The sequence below is a fragment of the Myotis brandtii genome, unplaced genomic scaffold (assembly GCF_000412655.1).
Source record: "Myotis brandtii unplaced genomic scaffold, ASM41265v1 scaffold333, whole genome shotgun sequence".
Classification (NCBI taxonomy): Eukaryota; Metazoa; Chordata; class Mammalia; order Chiroptera; family Vespertilionidae; genus Myotis; species Myotis brandtii.
Window position 1 is genome coordinate 2,901,862 of NW_005362842.1, and position 18,870 is coordinate 2,920,731.

Below are 18,870 nucleotides of genomic sequence, written 5' to 3' on the forward strand. Positions count from 1 at the left end.
CAGCACCAGCATCTTTCCTGGCGTCGTGACAGCCCCATTCACCCAGGCTGGTCCTGACGACACTACAGGTCAGACTCCAATGCACTGTCCCTGCTCACAGGTGAGAGTTTAGACTTCTTAACTCAGCATTCAAGGCCCTGCATGATATGGTGACCCCACTGTTTGCAAACTGAGCAGGTGGGCTCCAGGCAGGCCTCACAGGGTGCCCAAGCCTGAGACCCCTCTGGGAACACGCACAGGTCTCCCAAGCCACTACACAACTCCACCACAGGGAAGCCGGAGCAAGCTGCCCTGGGTGGGAGCTTTCAGCTTTTGGGGCTCCCAGATTTGGGGCTAGGTAGGGAGGGGCAGGGTTCTCTATCTAGGAACAGAGGGAGCAGGAGGATAAGGGAAAGGGAAAAGCCCAACCCCAGGTTCCCAGCCGCCTTCACAGCTACCCTCCCCACCTGGCCAGCCTCAGGGCCGGTCGGGCAAGGTCACCCCTGCTTTGCCACTGAGACTACTTAGTACCAGAATGGGTGGGTTACCTCCCAAGGTCAGTCGGCCTGGGATGACGCTGGGTCCGCCTCCCCCGAAAGGTTTTTGCATCTCATTATCTCCTGATCCCAAATTCTGGATGTCCAGGGCTCCCCCACCCGCGCTGGGCCGGAAACAAGGACGAAGTTGAGTTCCTCAGCCCTCGAGAGTTCCCTTCTGGCTAGAGACCGACTCAGGCCCGAGAACAGGAAGGAATGAGGTTCGAATGGCAGGACGGATGGGCGGGGCAAGGCGGGACGGGGCGCGGGGTACCTCTTCGCAGGCCCGGGTTGGGCCCTACCTCTGGAGCTGCCCACTGGACCTCCGGGACCCGGAGCCGCCGCCTCTATCTGAGTGCACAGGGTCAGCGGCTAAGTGTCCTTGGCCCCGCACTCGCTTGGCACTTCCGCCTCCTCTAGGACCGGGAGAGATCCCGGCTCCGCCCCTTCCACGAGCCCAGGGCGGGCTCCAAGTGCCCCCCCTCCAAAGACCCCACCTCCGCTCAGCGGGAGAGATCCCGGCTCCGCCCCTTCCACGAGCCCAGGGCGGGCTCCAAGTGGCCCCCCCTCAAAGACCCCACCTCCGCCCAGTCCCCACGCCCAGTCCCCACGCCCAGGGCCGCCCTTGCACTTATAGCGTGTGGGCGGGGTCAGACCTCGGGCTCCACCCCTGCCCCGCCCCACGCCCTGGAGTTGCGGGAAGCATTGTGCGGGTGGCTGGCCACCTGCCTCGCCTCCAGGAACCCCGGCGAGGCGGGGCCCTTCACATCCTCCTGGCTTTGCTGCCAGCTCGCTGTGTGACTTTGGGTAAGTTTTCCCCAATCTGAGCCCCTTTTCTGCTTTGTCCAAGGTGAGAGCCACCTTGCAGGATTTTCGACACTAAATGAAATGGCTCTGTGAGGTACCTGGTGTTCAAACGTCACCTCCTTGGGGCAGTTTCCCCTGACCCCTCTACCAGCCCAGACTGAACAGGACCCTCACATCTGTCATATGCTCACACAGCCCACAGTTGGAATTTCATAGTTGCTCGAATGACTATGATGATTGTCTGCCTCTTCCTTTGAATTGGAACTCCGCGTTTATTCTTACACCCCAGCGCCCAGTTCAATTCCGGGCATACAACAGGAGCTCAATGAATGCCCACCCCCCTTCATTCCACCTACTGGACGCACTGTGGAGCAGCAGCAGGCTCAATACCGCTACTGGCCAGCAGAGGGCAGGCGATGACCAGCCTTCTCGCCCAGCTAAGTATCGTCTCTAGGCCGGCAAGCCCCACCCACTGGGACAGGTGAGCCCAGGTGCGCGCACTTCTGAAAAGATCCGTCGGCCCGCGAGCCACCCGGGAACGCTTTTTTCCTTTTGGATCTGTGGTTCGCGGTCTGTCCTGTATCAAAAGACCTCTCCGACAGCCTATCAGGATGTGGGCCCTGCAAAGAAGATGCGCTCAGAAGGCTCAGGAGGTGAGGGAATTTGGTGTTTAAGGGGTCGGGCACTGAGGAAAGGCTTGGAAGTGTGGGTGGGGCACAATGGCAAAGAGCCAGACTTAGAAGTGCTGGGCGGTGCGGAGTGAGACCTGGCTACCGTGGTTCTGTGACCCAAGAGGACAGGACCTGGCTGGAACCTCCGTTGTCTTTGCTCTAGAAAAAGTCATTTGGTGTCAGTCCTGAACCCAGGCTGGTATTTCAGAAGAGCCTTGTTGGGAGCGGAGCTATCTCAAAGTGGCCAGAGGGCAGTGCCACGCCACAAACCTTTCTGTGGAAGCGTTAGCTGTAACTATTATATATAACAGTGAAATACTGGAAACATCGGCAGTCCCTGCAGTGAGCCTAGGAAGGGAGGGAGGAAGGAGAGGTCAGAGGTTGTGGCTACAGATGCGTAGTTACTCCTCTTCGAGCCTCAGTTTTCTCATCTGCAAACTGGAGATAAAACCTCCCTTTCAGGATTGTATTGTGAGGATTAAACAGAACGAACAAAGTCAGTGACTGCCCATTGGAATCACTGTGTCCAGTGCAAATACCGATGTCTGGGGTACTGGAATTAAAAAACAAATAAACAAAAAAACAATAACAAAACAAAAAGAAACAAACAAACACCTCTCCAGGTGATTGTAATGTGTAGCCAAGGCTGAGAACTACTGGGCCAAATAAAATGCTAAACACAGCACAGGGCACACACTAAGCATTCAATAATGTTTATGGCATTTTTTTAAAAGATGGAACTCAAATTGTCTTCATTGTTTCTTAGATTGGGTGGAGGGAGTTGATATAAAGTTTGTTGCAGAAATTGTATTTCTGACAGGCTTGTTTCTGGAACTATAAATCAGAAATTTGGTGATTATGAGGCAGGGGAGACAGAGGCGGCCTCTGGGAGAATAATGCCCACGTGAACTGAATGAGGCCGGGCCCACTCTGCCATGGGTGCTTGTGTTTGCCCCTTTCTGGGGTGACGGATAGAGGCTATTTTCTCCTCTCTCAGAGTACACTCACCAGATGGGCCCCTGCTACTGGCAACTGTTGGTTTCTTAATTAACTCATAACTGTAGGTGGCACTTCCTTCTCTATGGAACTAGGTGGTCTTCTGTGCTTCGTTAAGTCAGGCCCAAGGATTAGTTGCTGGGTGAGCCTAGCATGAGGTGAAAGGACCCTCTCACCCAGGCCTGCAGCTCGGACCACTCCTGATGGCCTTGGTGAAGGTGGGAAGGGAGGCAGAGGGATCTGGGACCTTCTCCCTCCAGCATGCAGGCTCGGGGTTTGGGTGGTAAGCAGTTGGTACCTGGCTAGTGTTGTCAGATTTAGCAAATAAAAATAAAGGATGCCTCATTAAGTTTGAATTTCTGATAAATAACATAAGGTGTTTTATTTTTAGTGTGTGTCCCATGCAATATTTGGGGTGCACTTATACTAAAATTATGTGTTGTTTATCTGAAATTCAAATTTAAAGACAGACTTTATTTTTATTTGCTAAACCTGGCAACCCAGTGCCTGGCCAAATAGCCAAGGAGAACCCAGCATGTGGAATTTGCTGCCAGTGACAGCCTCCTGCCCAGTGTTGCCACATTCAGCTTCCACCTGCTCCCAGCTGCTTCCATCGTGCAACTTGGACTCTCTGGCCTCTGTGCTTGGCCTTGGCCCTTCTGTCAGCCCCGCTGCCCTGCTTGGGCCCGTTCCTGCCTCTGCTCTTGCTCATGTTTTCCCTGCTTGGCATGCCTCCTGCCCTCTCCCATTAGCAATTGCAAACACTTTCTTGGGTCCAGGCACAATGCTGAGTTCTTCATTTGCATTGTCTCATTGGATTCTCACAAAACCTAGGGAGGAACAGCAGTGATCCTATTCTAGCCATGGGGAAACTGATGCTCTCAAGCACGTCAAACTCGCAGCCGGTGGGTTTGACACGCTTGAGAAAAGTGATTCTTAAAGTTGGTTCCTGGGCTGGCAGCAGCAGCCAGACCTGGGGACTCCTTAGAAATGCAAACTCGGGCCCTACTCCAGACCTACTGAAGCAGAAACTCCGGGGGTGAGGCCTAGCCATCTGTATTTTATAAGTGCCGCCCCCACCCACCACCAGGCGATTCAGTTGCCAGTTGTAGTTTGAGACCTGCTGCTCTAAGACATGGAGTGGCTGCGGGAGTCTCCCCAATCCAGGCAGAGGTATACAGGACCACCAGGCAAGGTGTTTATGATCTTACCCAGCACCATGCCTGGGCCAGACACCGGTGATGCTGCAGCCACAGCACAGGCTTGGGGGGAGGGAAGGAGAGGAAGAAGGAAAAGAAAGACAAGAATAGACAGGCAGTCAGGTGACTATGATGTAAAAATATGAGAGCTATGGACCAAGCCCTGGAGCCCATAGCAGGGTGGGAGGGGTCAAGTCAAGCTTTCCTGAGTGTGCCACGCCAGCACGACCAAGGGTGATCCCGAGTGGGGGTGTGAAAGGATTAAGGAAAAACAGACAAGAGAATGAAAGCTGGGTCTCGGTGGGACACTGCCTCCCTGATGAGGTGACAGCGCCAGCGCCCACAAGCTGTGTCTTTATTTTATAGCAGATGCCACGAGGCAAAGTAGGGGCGTGATCACGTTGTTTACAGCATTCTCGTGAGTTTCAACCTCACTCAACTACATGCACCCGAACTCTATCACAAGGCACGTGGGGCTACGTGTTCGGACCATAGGTTCAAGCTTATAACCACAGCCGTTGGCTATGATTGTGCTGGGAGGGCCCTGCCCTCCAGCTGGGACTTGCACGTGGCAATGAGAGGACCCTGTCCTTTCATTAGTCCGAGGTTTGAACCTGGCCAAAACACCGTAACCGTGCCCCACACCTGAGTAGATGTCTAAGCCTGAAAAAAAAAAAAATTGCCATTTGTTTGGTGAAGAAGGGTGGGAACAATGTTCCAGGCGTAGGGTCTAGTTTGTACAAGGTCCTGGGGATAGTTCACTGTTGAGGATGGAAAGTGAAGTGAGGTGGGTGGGAGTGTGGGGTGGGGAAGGATTCTGATGGTGTTGAGGTGCTCAGAGCAAATGAAGCTTTAATGGGTATTGAGAAAAAGCCCTCTGGCTTTCAGGTGGAGTGGGCACTAGGGAAGGTGGGCAGGGGGACTCCAGGAGCCAGGCCTTCCCCCACCTCTAGATCCAGGCTGCTTCTGCCCTCACGACATCTGCAAAGATTCAGACCCCTATCGCAGCAGTGGGCAGGCGCGTGGGTCCAAAGTTGGAGTCGCAGGGCCAAGGCTAATATATTCTGAGGGCTGAGGAAGCAGAGCCGCCTCCGCTGGCCCCGCCCCCTGCCGCAGGCCAGAGGAAGCCAGACTCTGGGCCCCAGGCCTGGGAATCCTGGGCTGGAGGGCAGGAGACTTCGGTGCTGTTCCCTACTCCTTCTAAAGAAGCCTCGGGTGCCAGCCTGGCCAGGTTGCCTGGCAGCGTGGGCTGCGGGTGGGCAGTTCCTGGCTCCAACTGTCTTTCCCAGAAAAACGTCAGTTTGACCGAAAACTTTTGGAACTAGCTGGTGATTTGCAGCCTAGGGAAGAATACAGAAAGATCATGAAGCATTGCATGAAGTGGAGCTCTCTGTGCATCTAACGTCCCTGTAGGACTTACCAACTGCCCCATGAACTTGACCTTCAGAAAAGGAACCTTCTATTCTTCCTCTTCTTATTTGAGGATACCCTCTGCTCCCCACTCTGCGTCTGGCATTCAGGATCATGCCTCATTATGCTTTCCAATTCAAGGAGGGTCTAGCATGGTGCTCTTCATTGAAATATATGTTCAAAAATATTGTTTAGGGAGGATCAATTTATGCTCAGCCTTGAATTTTAAGTAGACGGAGGAGATACAAGAGAGCCAGCGGCAGCCTAAGTGGGTGGAAGTGGTGAATGAAGGCATGGATACTGGAGCGAAAGTGAGTACAAGCAGATAGCCTGCCTGGCCTGGAATATGGGGCAAAACTGTGGGCACTGAGGAACAATGGATGCTTGTTGAGCAGGAGAGCGACATAATATTGCTAGTCGTTGTACTAGATCCCATCTCCATTGTTACTTCCTCAGGGAAGCCTTCAGTGGCAGACAGACTCTAAGGTGACCCTCTGTATCCCTGCCTCCTGGTCTTCATGCCTTTGTGTTATCCCTACCTTTTGAGTGTGGGCGGGACCTGTAACTTGATTTTAACCAATAGAATATGGCAGGGGTGCCAGCTGTCACTCCCATGATTATGTTACAGACTAGCTCTGGAAACTCTCCATGCTGACTTGATGAAGTAAACAGCCAGGTGTAGGAAGCTCACAAGGAGCTATGGTGGTCTCTAGAAGCTGTGGCAGCCTCCAGCAAAAATCTAGAGTCCTTAGTCCTATAGTCACAAGAAAATGAACCCAGCCAGCAACCTGCGTGAGCTTGGAAGCAATTTTTCCCCAGTTCAGCCTCCAAATGAGAATGCAGCCTGGCTGTGACCTTGATTGCAGCCTTGTGAGTCCCAAAGCAGAAGACCCAACTAAGCCATGCTCAGACTCCTGACTCATAGAAATAGTGAGATAATCCTACATAATAAAAGGCTAATATGCAAACCGACCGAACAGCAGAACAACCGGTTGCTATGGTGCGCACTGACCACCAGGGGGCAGATGCTCATCACAGGAGCTGCCCCCTGGTGGTCAGTGTGCTCCCACAGGGGGAGCACGGCTCAGCCAGAAGCCAGGCTCACAGCTGGCAAGTGCAGTGGTGGTGGTGGGAGCCTCTCCGGGCAGCGCTAAGGATGTCCGACTGATGGTTTAGGCCTGCTCCCTGGAGCCATCAGTCTGACATTCCCCGAGGGCTCCCAGACTGTGAGAGGGTGCAGGCAGGCTGAGGGATCCCCCCGAGTGCACAAATTTCGTGCACTGGGCCTCTAGTACATGTATTTTGTTCAAAATTTCTAAGTTTTGGGTGATTTGTTACACAGTAATAGCTAATTAACACACTTTCTGGCTCGATTGACTTTCCCTTACATAGGCTCTCATAGAATTATGTGTCTTTTCATCTTAGTGTTTTATGTGCGCCTTATATATACCATTCAGTGAAAGCTATGTCTTCACAAGGGCACTTTTTGCTCATCACTGTAACCTGAAGCCTCACTTGGTGCCTGGTACACAAAAGGAGACCCACAATAAATATTAGTTGCATGTGTAAGTGAGTGAATGCTCTTATTTGAAGTTTATAACAAGCAAGCTGGTGAGTAGGAACCATTGTTATACATAAAGAAAAGAAAACCAGTTATTAACTTATACTTAAAAATATGCTGAGCAAAATCTTAGCCTATACTGAATAAAATTTTGGTTATGCATGCCACCCTATCCTAATTTTTAGTGTGACCCAAGAATAATTTAAATAATTTGGGAGCAAGGAGCAATTGTATGATTGCATGGTATAACATCCTTTATGTAGTATTGTATTTTCTCAAAAGCATAACTATCCAAAAATAATTCTGGGCTCCTTTGGTTTTTCCAAAGGCTTCTCTTATCTCTTACTTAAATCATTCTTCAGAAACTCCTGCCCTGCGATGTCCTTTTCTAACACTGCCAGTCCCTCATCTGCCAATGCTTTGTGATTCCAGCTGTTCCCAGCATCACTCTCATTGACTTCATACAATTCTATGTCTTTGGCAAGACTTCTTTCTACACAGCAGTGAGCAGCTACGACTTAGATGTACACACAACAGCCTGGATAGAATTTAGGGAATCAAGTGGGGAAAATAGTAACAGATTTAAAGCTCCATACTTTCCCAGTTTTATTGAGGTCTGACTGGCGTTCAGTAAACCACACATGTTTAAAGTGTGCATTTGAGTTTTGACAGGTGTAGATACCCATGAAACCATCGCCACACTCAGTAGTTTCATTTTGTACTCCTCTTGCATCAGACTCTCAGAGGTCAGAGCCACCTGACAGTGGGACGCTGTTAAAACCAAAGTCAGTTCTGGTTAGATCCCTGCTCAAAACCCGCCAGTGGTTCCCAGTCTCCCACCTCCCACCTCCCATCTCCCACTCAGCTCCCCCTCACTGCCTGCAGCCGCCACGTTCACCTCCTGGTTGGTTCTCAAGCACACCAGGCACACTGCCCCCTCTGCCCTGGTGGTTTTCTCTACCCAGAATGCTCTTTCCCTGGACACCCACATGGCTCACTCCCCCACCACCTCCAGATGACTCAGATGCACCTTTCTACCCTGACCCCTCCCATCCACCTTTCCCTGTTCTAATCTTTTCTGGTAGCCCTATCACCTTTTCAGATGCTACCTAATTTACTAATTTATGGTATTTGGTGTTTGTGGGTCTTCCCCCAGGAGAATGTAGCTCTCAGGATGACAAGACATTGGATCTGTCTGCACCTTTCTGTTCTCAGAATGGTATCTGGCACAGAGTAGGTCTCCAGTCAAGATTAGTGAGTAAATATCTGCATCTCTGATGGTCTTGCCTCTGCCTTGAAGTCTCCCTTGCTGCCGTCTGTCTCCCCCGGCCTCTCTCCAGGTGATATGGCCCCTGCCCAGGTGGTATGACTTGTTGCTGGTATCTGTCTGATTCAGTAGGTTGCCAGTGTTTTATTTGTGTGTTTTTTTAAATATATTTTTATTGATTTCAGAGAGGAAGGGAGAGGGAGAGAGATAAAAACATCAATGATGAGAGAAAATCATTGATTGGCTGCCTCCTGCATGCCCCCCACTGGGGATCGAGCCCGCAACCCAGGCATGTGCCCTTGACCAGAATCGAACCTGGGACCCTTCAGTCCGCAGGCTGAACCTCTATCCACTGAGCCAAACCGGCTAGGGCGGTTGCCAGTGTTTTGACCTCAGTGTCCCACAAAGTCTCCAGCAGGTGTGAAATACTAAATTCCAGCCTTTTTTCTTTTTTTGGGGGCAAAAGGGTGAAAAAGAAAGGGGTGAGGAGAAGGGAGCTGCTGAGGGTAGCAATGGCAGAGCAGAGAGGGGAGGGTGGAGAGAGAAGACAGTCATGGATTTCCTCGGGGCCCCCGCCCAGTCATTTCCAAGCTGCTCAGAGGAGTGGCCAGCAGTGGGTGAGGGTTGTGTGCCACATGGCAGACAACCCGTTGAGTCATGGGGCACCCAGCCACACTGCTTTGTAGAGTTTGGTGTGTGGAGTATTTTTGTTTTTTTGCAGCCCAGCTGTCTGTGTAATGACTTCCTTCCCCGCAGCCTTGCTCACTGAGGTGTTCCTGAGCGACCAGCTGGGTTGCTGCATTCCTGGCTGCTTCAAACCTTGGCTAAGCCCTGAGGCCCAGCTCCCTCCTGTAGGTGGACCTTTGAAGGCCGCAGGGCGTGCCCTGAAAGACAGGCTATAGAGCTCCTTTCTCTAACCTGCACCCGTCCCCCAAAACAGGACAAAAAAAAACAAGTAAAAGATAAAGACATTTCATTTGTTACACACTTGCGGAATGGCCACAGCCATGTGCCTGAAGAATTCTTTGTCAGCAACCATGAGGACGCTACCGAATTGAAGGGGGATGCCATGAACCTAAGTCCTTGCCCTCTGTCTTGTTGCAGCAGGAAAGGGTCAGAAACTCAAGTGAAGAGACTGGAACCCTCCCAGCAGCGGGCTGCAGGGGGAAACCTGACTCGGGCATGTTGCTCAGCAACCTCACTCCTTGAACTGTATTTTGAAGAAAGTTTGCTTAGATACATGATGACAAGGAGGAGGTTATTTATGACTAGAGGCCCAGTGCACAAAAATTCGTGCACTGGAGAGGGGGTCCCTCAGCCTGGCCTGTGCCCTCTCAACAGTCTGGGAGTCCTCAGGGGATGTCCTACTGATGGCTTAGGCCCGCTCCCCACACCGTGCAGATACCCGTGAAACCATCACCACAATCAAGATAATAAATATATGCATTACCCGCCCCCCAAGTGTGAAGTAGATCTATGTGTATTAAAATGGACAGATATTTAACACCTAATGTTCAGTTTTTGCAAAGTTCAACCAGCCCAGCTGGCATGGCTCAGTGGTTGAGCATCGACCTATGAACCAGGAGGTCAAGGTTCAATTTCCATCAGGGCACATGCCCGGGTTGTGGCTTGATCCCTCGTAGGGGGCATGTGGAGGCAGCCGATCAATGATTCTCCATCATTGATGTTTCTATCTCTCTCTCCCTCTCCCTTCCTCTCTGAAATCAATAAAAATATATGAACACTTTCCTTTAAAGAAAATGAAATGTATAGTAAAAAATGTAAATTTAACAATAATCAGCAACAAAGGGGGGAAAAAGCCCACAAAAATATTCACAACACAATTTCCTGAGATGCTAACAACATAAGATTTAATGGTAAACTGACTCATACCTGTGCATTCTCCCCTTTGTTGTTGCCTGAGACATGCGTGATTGATCATACAAGTATGAGCATGAAAGGATTGTTTGGTCGAGAAGTGAATTGTTTGAGAACTGAGGTTTGTCTGTACTTGGCATTTTTGTTGTTGTTGTTATTTCAAAACTATTTTGACTATTCTTTTTAAAAACTATTTTCTGACATTTGCTGGACGATAGAAATAAGATTGATTTTGGGATAGTATTGAATTTGCAACCCAGAAGAGGGCCTTCATCAGAACCCGACCATGTGGCACCCCGATCTCAGACTTCCAGCCTCCAGAACTGTGAGAAATACATTTTTATTGTTGATAAGACCCAGTTTGTGGTATTTCATGATAGCAGCCAGACTAAGATGGTCATTTATTGGTCCTAAAAGTTTAAGATTTCTTAGGATTTCCTATCTCCACTATTATGTTATCTTTGAATAAAGAAAGTTTTACTTTTTTTTCTTATCTTTATGACTTTTTTTTTTTTTCTTGCCTTACAGTCCTGGCTAGGACATAGAGTAAAATGTTGATTAGAGGTGGTGACAGCTGATATCCTTGCTCTGTTCTGACCCTAGGGAGGAAAGTGTTCAATATTTTGCCATTAAGGACGATGTTAGCTCCAGCTTTGGTGTTTTTGTCCCCCTCCCCCCCCTATATTTCCTGTATCAAATTGAGGAAGTTCTATTCCTAGGTTGCTAAACGTTTTTGATTGTGAATAGGTATTGAATTTTAGCAAGTGCTTTTTTAAATCATCTATTCAGATGATCAAATTATTTTTTTAGCCCTAACCGGTTTGGCTCAGCAGATAGAGCGTCGGCCTGCGGACTGAAGGGTCCCAGGTTCGATTCCGGTCAAGGGCATGTACCTGGGTTGCTGGCACATCCCCAGTAGGGGGCGTGCAAGAGGCAGCTGAATCGACGTTTCTCTCTCATCGATGTTTCTAACTCTGTATCCCTCTCTCCCTTCCTCTTTGTAAAAAATCAATAAAATATATATTTTTTAAATTATTTTTTTATTTTATTATGTTAAAGTGTTTGGTTCATTTTAAAATGTTAAACGGATTTGCAAATATATATTTTTTTAAATTATTTTTTTATTTTATTATGTTAAAGTGTTTGGTTCATTTTAAAATGTTAAACGGATTTGCATTTCTGAGACAAACTCCCCTTGGTTTTTATTTATTATCCTTTTTATTTATGCTGTATTTGATTTGCTAACATTTTGTTTAAGGTTGTTGTATTTATGATCATGAAAGATACTACTAGCCGTGGGCAAACTACGGCCCGCGGGCTGGATCCGGCCCGTTTGAAATAAATAAAACTAAAAAAAAAAAAAGACCGTACCCTTTTATGTAATGATGTTTACTTTGAATTTATATTAGTTCACACAAACACTCCATCCATGCTTTTGTTCCGGCCCTCCGGTCCAGTTTAAGAACCCATTGTGGCCCTCGAGTCAAAAAGTTTGCCCACCCCTGTGACTGTGGTATTTTCTCGTCATATTCTTGCCAGGTTTTGGTAGTAGGATTATGCTGACCTTATAAAATAAATTTCTTATAGAATTTGTATAAGGTAGGTAATATTTCTTATTTAAATGTTAGCTATATTTCCATTTTTAACTTTTCAACCTATATGTCCTTAAATTAAAGTGTGTCTTTTATAACTTTTGCATAGTTGAGTCTTTTTGTTTGTTTGTGTAATTCAGCCTGTCAAACTTTTTCTTTTTATTAAGTATTTAGTCCACTTACATTTAACATAATTCATTTACCGCTATAATCTTATTTGTCTTTTATTTGTACTACCTGATGTTTGTTCCTGTTTTTCTCACTTCTTTTGGATATATTATTGTTTCATTTTATCTTCTCCATTTGATTTTGTTTTGTTTTGTTGATCCTCACCCGAGGATATTTTTCCTTTGATTTTTAGAGAGAGTGGAAGAGAGGGGAGAGACAGAGAGAGGGAAACAGTGATGTGAGAGGGACACATGAATTGGTTGCCTCTCAAATGCACCCCAATTGGGGCGGGGATTGAGTCTTCAACCAAAGTGCTTGCCCTTGACCAGGAATCAAACCTGTGACCCTTCAGTCTTCTATCCACTGAGCCAAACTGTCTAGGGCTCCCTTTAATTTTTCTAAAAAACTGTTGTAAAATACACATAACAAACCCTGGCCAATGTGGCTTAGTTGGATGAGTGTCGTCCTATATACTTAGAGGTCACCAGTTTGATTCCCAGTGGGGGGCACATGCTCAGGTTGTGGGCTCAATCCCCAGTAAGGAGTGTGCAGGAGCTAGCCAATTGATGTTTCTCTCTCTCAGGGATGTTTCTCTCTCTCCCCCCTCCCTTTCTCTCTCTCTAAAGTCAATAAAAGCATAAAAAAATAAAATACACATAACAAAATGTGCCATTGTAGCCATTTTAAGTGTACAGTTCACTAGCTTTAAGTAACTCCCACTTCAGGGCAGTCGGTCTCCAGAATACTTTTCATCTAGCTAGCACAACTGAAACTCTATCTCCATTAAACAAAAATTGCCCATTCCTCCCCACATCCCAGCCCCTGGCAACCACCATTTTATTTTTTGTTTCTATGAATTTGACTACTTTAGATATAGGTATACCTTTATTTCACTATGCTTTATTGTGCTTTGCAGATATTGCATTTTTTTTTAACAAATTAAAAGACCCTCCACAAGCAAAAAGATTGACTCATTGAAATCTCAGATAATGGTTAGCATTTTTTTTAGCAATAAAGTATTTTTAAATTAAGATATATACATTGTGTTTTTTTTTAGATGTAATGCTATTGCACACTTAATAGGCTACAGGATAGTGTAAATATAACTTTTATATAAACTGGGAAGCCAAAAAAATTCATTGCTATATTCACTTTATCATGGTGGTCGGAAACTGAACCCATAATATCTCTGAGGTATGCCTGTAATTCATATAAATGGAGCGATAGGGTATTTGTATTTTGTGACTCACTTATTTATTTTTATTTTGTGTGTGTGACTGACTTATTTCACTTAGCTTTATGTCTTTAAAGTTCATCTATGTTGTAGTATATGTCAGAACTTTCTTCCTTTAAAGGCTGAATAATATTCCACTGTATGAGTATGTTACATTTTGTTTTTTCATTCATCTATTGATGGACATTTGAGCTGCTTCCACATTTTGGCTATTTTGAATAATGTTGCTATGGACATGAGTGTACAAATATCTCTTTGAAGCCTTGCTTTCAATTTCTTTTCCACTGGAATGTTAGATAAACCATTTTTATGTTTTTAATGCTTACTTTAGAGATTATGATATACACCCTTACTTATTGCAGCATAACTTGAATTAGTATTTTACAATTTTCCCAACAATGTAAGAACCTCATAACAGTATAATTCTCTTTATTGCTTCTACCTTCTATGATATTTCTGTCATATTGTTTACTTTTACATGTTACAAATCTCAAAATACATTGTTATTGCTTTAAATAGTAATTATTTCAAAGTTAAAGTAGTTTTCATATTTATCCACATATATACTGTTTCCTGTGATCTTCATTTTGTCCTATAGTTCTGTGTTTCCACCTAGAATTGTTTTTCTTTGACTTGAAAATCTGGTAGTGCAGGCTTGCCAGCATTAAATTCTCTAAGGTTTCCAACCCCCCCATCCCCCCCTCCCCCCACCGGATCTCATGGTACCCGGCACCATGTAAGATTTATGTTGTTGATTATTTGACCGATATCTGCCCTACTTATTAGGCTGTAAGCTCCATGAAGGTCTCTGGTTTTATTCACTGTTGCATATCTAGAACCTAACAGAGGGTCAGGGACATGGTAGGTGCACAATACATATTTATTGGAGAGCAGTGGGTGGGGACAGACAATGCCTTGAGCTTGGAGAGCTCAGGGACATTCAAACTCGTCCCTAGTCCAGCAGAAACTGCATGTTTAGAAAATAAGATGTGATTCCAGGTCCCACCCTGTGTTAGGACGGGAGTCCTGGGCTGGGCTGCCCATAGAGGCAGCAGAACCCCAGCTGTGAGTGCTAGCAGAAGACAGGCTCTGACATCAGGCCTCATCCTGGTCCTTCTCTGTGCTGTGCCTGCGTCGTGATACTCATTCTTGATAAGGAACTGGCATATAAATCAGGTAGAATTTTCAGCTTCTCTTCCTGCACTTGTTCATAGCTCAGACTCTTTCCCACCTGTGAGTTAATGGCACTGGCTCCTACTCAGAAGTATGCAGTGAACAGTCACAGTTGGAATGCTTTTGGTTTCAAGTATAAGAGAATCCAAGTCAAATGAGAATCAATGCTAAAGGGAATTTATTGACTTATGTAACTTTATTGGGTAGATGGATTCAGGTAAGCCTTGATCAGCACCCCAGCTCTGTTTCTCTTCAGTTCATCTGCCCTTTCCTTTTCCATGCATTGGTGTCATCGTTAGGCTGACTCTCTTCCTGGTCACAAAGTAGCTGCCAGCAGCAAATAGCTCCTTACTGACATCCAGGGAGACAGTGGAGGTTTTATGCAACTAATACAATGAGGTGAATATTGGGTACTGATAGATGTAGGCCAGGGTAAGAGGGCTATCCCTGGAGCAACCAATACAAGGTGCATGAGATTACTTCAACTGGCTTACTCCACACCCATGTGGGAGATGAGGGTCCCTCCCACTCAGATGGTCTTGCTGTACAATGGGGGGTGAGATAGACTGGATGTTAGGAAGATGCATCTCTCAGGATAGGCTGGGTTTTGCTGTGATAACAAACAAGCAAGAATTTTTTTTTATAACAGCAAAGGTTTATTTCTTGCTAATACTACATATCCACTGTGGGTCATCTAGGGGCATTATTCCATGTTTTCTCACTCCAGGACCTAGGCTGATGGAACTACAACTATCTCAAGCATTGTCTTTTGCTGTTACTGAGGGAAAGAGAAAACAAAAAATAGCCTACTGGCTCCTAAAATGTGAATCCAGGAGTGATATACTTCTACTCATACTTTATTGACCATAATAAAAGTAAGTGACATGGCCACTCCTGACTCCCAGATGTAAAGAAGTACAATCCTAACAGGTGTCTCACAAGCGAACCCTAAAGTCTTTGGTGGCTGGCATTAATATCAACTACCACAGGAGGCCATCAGAATACCCACCACAGAGGACTTATGGAGACCACCCCAGTTTCTGTCCACTTTTTGTTGGGAAAAGAACAACTTCCTGCTTTGATTGCTGCCTATAGAGGCCTCCCTACTAAGCAGAAATCAGAAACTCAATAATCATCTCCTGTGCCACAATCTAATGTCTCCCAGATGTTTTTCCAATATGTGAAATTAATGGTTCTATGAGGGAGTTCTATTAAGATATCTCCTCAACCCCAAACAATTCCTTTTTTGTGGTCCTGATCCACAGCGGTGGGTTCCTGGTGAACTAGGAGGGGGCACCTGACTCAAGTTGGGGCAATGAGAGCCTCTTTTCTGGGATTTGGAAATTGGAACAATTAGGGATTTTTAGTCTCTCTCTGGAATTGTCATGTACTTGGGAGTGGCTGGCAGACATATGTCCATTTTATTATCATGAATCAGAGAAAACAAGTTTGCAGAGAGATGGTCCTACTGGTAACCCTTGCTCTGCTTCTAATTCATTCAGAAGTCTAGCTGGGTTCTTGCCCTTGGCCTGAGAGAACCACCCTCCTGCCCCCACCCTAAGCTTTAAGTTCTCCTTTTATTTTCCTTAAACTGGCCTGATCGGTAACTGGTACTTGCAGCCAGTAAACATCTCATGATACATGCTCTTTGCCTCTGGACCCTGACCTTAAAAAAAGTCACAGGTGTAGCTCACTCCAATAAAATGGAGCTCAGGTTGTAACCCTATTGCATCAACTATACTTCTGACAGTTTCTTTCCCGCTTGAGAAAGCTCATCAGAATGTGAGTGAGTGCAGGTGACATTATAGGAACCATCTGGAATCTTCTTAAATTATTTAAAAAATAATAATTTGCCTTCTTGGTAAACGAGATTTATGACAAACCTCCCAACACTGGTTTTACATGCATGCTGTTTCCTCTGCCTGGAGTCTCCTCCTCCTCATCTCATTAGAACCAGCCTAATGTCACCTCCTCTGGGAAGCCTTTCCACACTCTCTTATGTAGTATTAATTATGTCCTTCTCTCTACTTCCCAAAGCAGTGGGCATATCCATAGAGCATGACATACTTTCTTCCAGAAGCGCTTCTTTACATGTCTGTCTCCTCCAAAATACTGAGTTCTCAGTGGTCGGGAGAGTGCCTCCTTTACCTCTGCATCCCACAGGGCCTGGGTCAGAACACATGCTCAGATAAGCTGGTTGAGTAAATGGAGTCCTTTGGAACAACACATTCCATATATACTTTCATTCAACAAATATTTATTGAGTGCTTGAGCATGTCAGGCCATGTTGCAGATGCTGGAATATAAAGTTCGTGCCCTTGGGACATTACAGATGATATTCAGGTCATGTCAGGCCATGCTCCAGATGCTAGAACACAAAGTTCCTGCCCTTGGGACATTACAGATGATATTCAGGTCATAAGGGCCATGAGGAAAAATAAAGCAGGATGAGGAAAGAGAGAGTGATGGGGGTTGGGACTTGATATTTTAGTAGAATGGTCTGGGAGGTCTTTCTGGGGAGTTGATATATATATATATATTATTGATTTCAGAGAGAAAGGAAGGGAGAGGGGGAGAAATGGAAACATCTAAGAAAGAGAAACATTTATCGGCTGCCTCCTGCAGGCCTCTTACTGGGGATTGAGCCCAAAACTGGGACATGTGCTCTGACCAGGAATCGAACCCGTGAGCTCTTGGTGCATGGGGATTCAGCCAACTCAGCCACACCAGCCTGCCTGGGGAGATGACTTTTGCGTAGATATTTGGAGTAAGGATGCATGCCTTTTTGATATCTTGGGGGGAAGAAATACCAAGGGCAAAGGTCCTGAGGTGAAAGTGGCCTGCATGTTCTAGGAGCAGGAAGGAGGCTAGTGTGGCCGGAATGGAGTGAAGAGGTGGATTGGATGGAGACACAGAGTGCTGGGGAGTGGAGGGGTGCAGTCACATAGAATCTTGAAGGTCTTTGAAAAAAAGACTTTGGTTTTTGCTCTGAGTGAGGTGGGAAGCCATTGAAGGCTTTAGAGGAGAAATATGTTTTGACTTAGGTTTCAACAGAATCCCTCTGGCTGCTTGAGAACAAGCAGCCATGAGAGCAGAGTGAATTCAGGGAGAGCAGGTAGCAGGTTATTGCAATACTCCAGGAAAGAGAAGATGAGGGTACTGTAGGGAGAGCTGACAAGCTTTGCTGCTAGATTGCGTGTGGGAATGTGATACAAGAGACCAGTCAAGGATGATTCCAATGGTTTGTCCTGAGCCACCAGGAGGAGGAATTGACATTCATTAAGTTGGGGAAGACTGTGAAAGGAGCAAGTTGAGGAGCAGTTTTCAGTTTGGCATTGTACATGTCAAGTTTGACATATTGATCAGCCCTTGTGTGTGTGTGTGTGGGGGGGGGGGCAAAAGTAGGTTTACAGTTCATATAGAAAAATACATAATACAAAAATAAATTTTCGCATACTCACTACTTTGGCCCACCTTCGTATATGTCGACTGGTTTTCAGGCTCTGAAAATTGTAAGTAAACTAAAGTTAAAGCCAGCCTTATTTATTCAACAACAGGCACTGTGTGGAAAACTTTACCTGTGCTGTTATTTAATCCTTTCAACCATTCCTATTGGCTTCGGTACTAATATTTTCATAGCTCCTTTACGGAGGAGAGATTAAGTAGCACGTCCCAAGTCACTCTACCAACTATTCATCTGCTGGTATAACGCAGATCTGGGATTCCAACCCAGTTAGTCAGGCTGCAGAGCTCTTGCTGTTTATTAATCACTAGATCCCAAAGGTGGGGACCACTTCCTGAGCACATTTGCTGCAGACTTGGGCTCTATAACAAACACGGTGCCTGGAGCATGTGAGGAAACTCAGGAGAAGACCCACTCCCATCCCAGGTTACACAACAGAAGCTGTGAAGAAGGGCCAGCACTATTCTATGAGGGGGCTCATGGATGCTTTCAAGTTTCAAGTCCCTGAAAATGTAAAGTTAGGAAAGCAGGTATGAGGAGTTGTTGTCCTGTTTAGGAAACAGAAGAGTTTCCAAACTGCAGTGACGCGCCTGTTGGTGGGATGAAAGAAAGACGGTCCCAAGGTGACGCGAGCTGGGAAACACTGGACGGGGGTGGGGGAGAGGGCGGGGACGGCCTCTGGCCCCAGCCCACATCCTTTTCAAAGTGTAGCTTGGTGTGGCCTTCCTTAGCTGGTCCTCCAGAAAGACCAGGATATGGAATACAAAAGCCGGTAACCTCTGGGGCCGCAGCATCCGCCCCTGTCCCCTTCACCAACCCCCTCAAGTTCCACGCGGGGCAGAGCAGGACCGCAGCCCGCGCATGCGCCCGGGGCAAGGTCTGGTCTCGGGTACGTCAGGGGGCTCGCGCTCGCATGGAAGCCCCGCCCACCCGCCC

At 46.7% G+C, this 18,870-nt stretch overlaps 2 protein-coding genes across 11 annotated transcripts in view; one reads left to right on the forward strand and one right to left on the reverse strand.

The window, feature by feature from the left end:
• Positions 1-18,870, reverse strand: part of LPIN3 (lipin 3) — a 34,805-nt gene that overhangs the window by 15,445 nt on the left and 490 nt on the right. For 4 of the 8 annotated variants that reach the window (XM_014543748.1, XM_014543742.1, XM_014543743.1 and 1 more), the window contains exon 1: positions 790-995. The gene's annotated coding sequence lies outside the window, so the exon portion shown is untranslated. Of the gene's footprint in view, positions 1-527; positions 759-789; positions 996-17,932; positions 17,975-18,870 lie in introns of those variants that run through there. The other 4 variants (XM_005871263.2, XM_014543746.1, XM_014543747.1 and 1 more) reach the window with 3 other exon arrangements.
• Positions 1,271-18,870, forward strand: part of ZHX3 (zinc fingers and homeoboxes 3) — a 129,037-nt gene continuing 111,437 nt past the window's right edge. For 2 of the 3 annotated variants that reach the window (XR_001363080.1, XM_005871262.2), the window contains exon 1: positions 1,274-1,975. The gene's annotated coding sequence lies outside the window, so the exon portion shown is untranslated. Of the gene's footprint in view, positions 1,976-18,870 lie in introns of all 3 variants that reach the window. The other variant, XM_014543740.1, reaches the window with a different exon arrangement.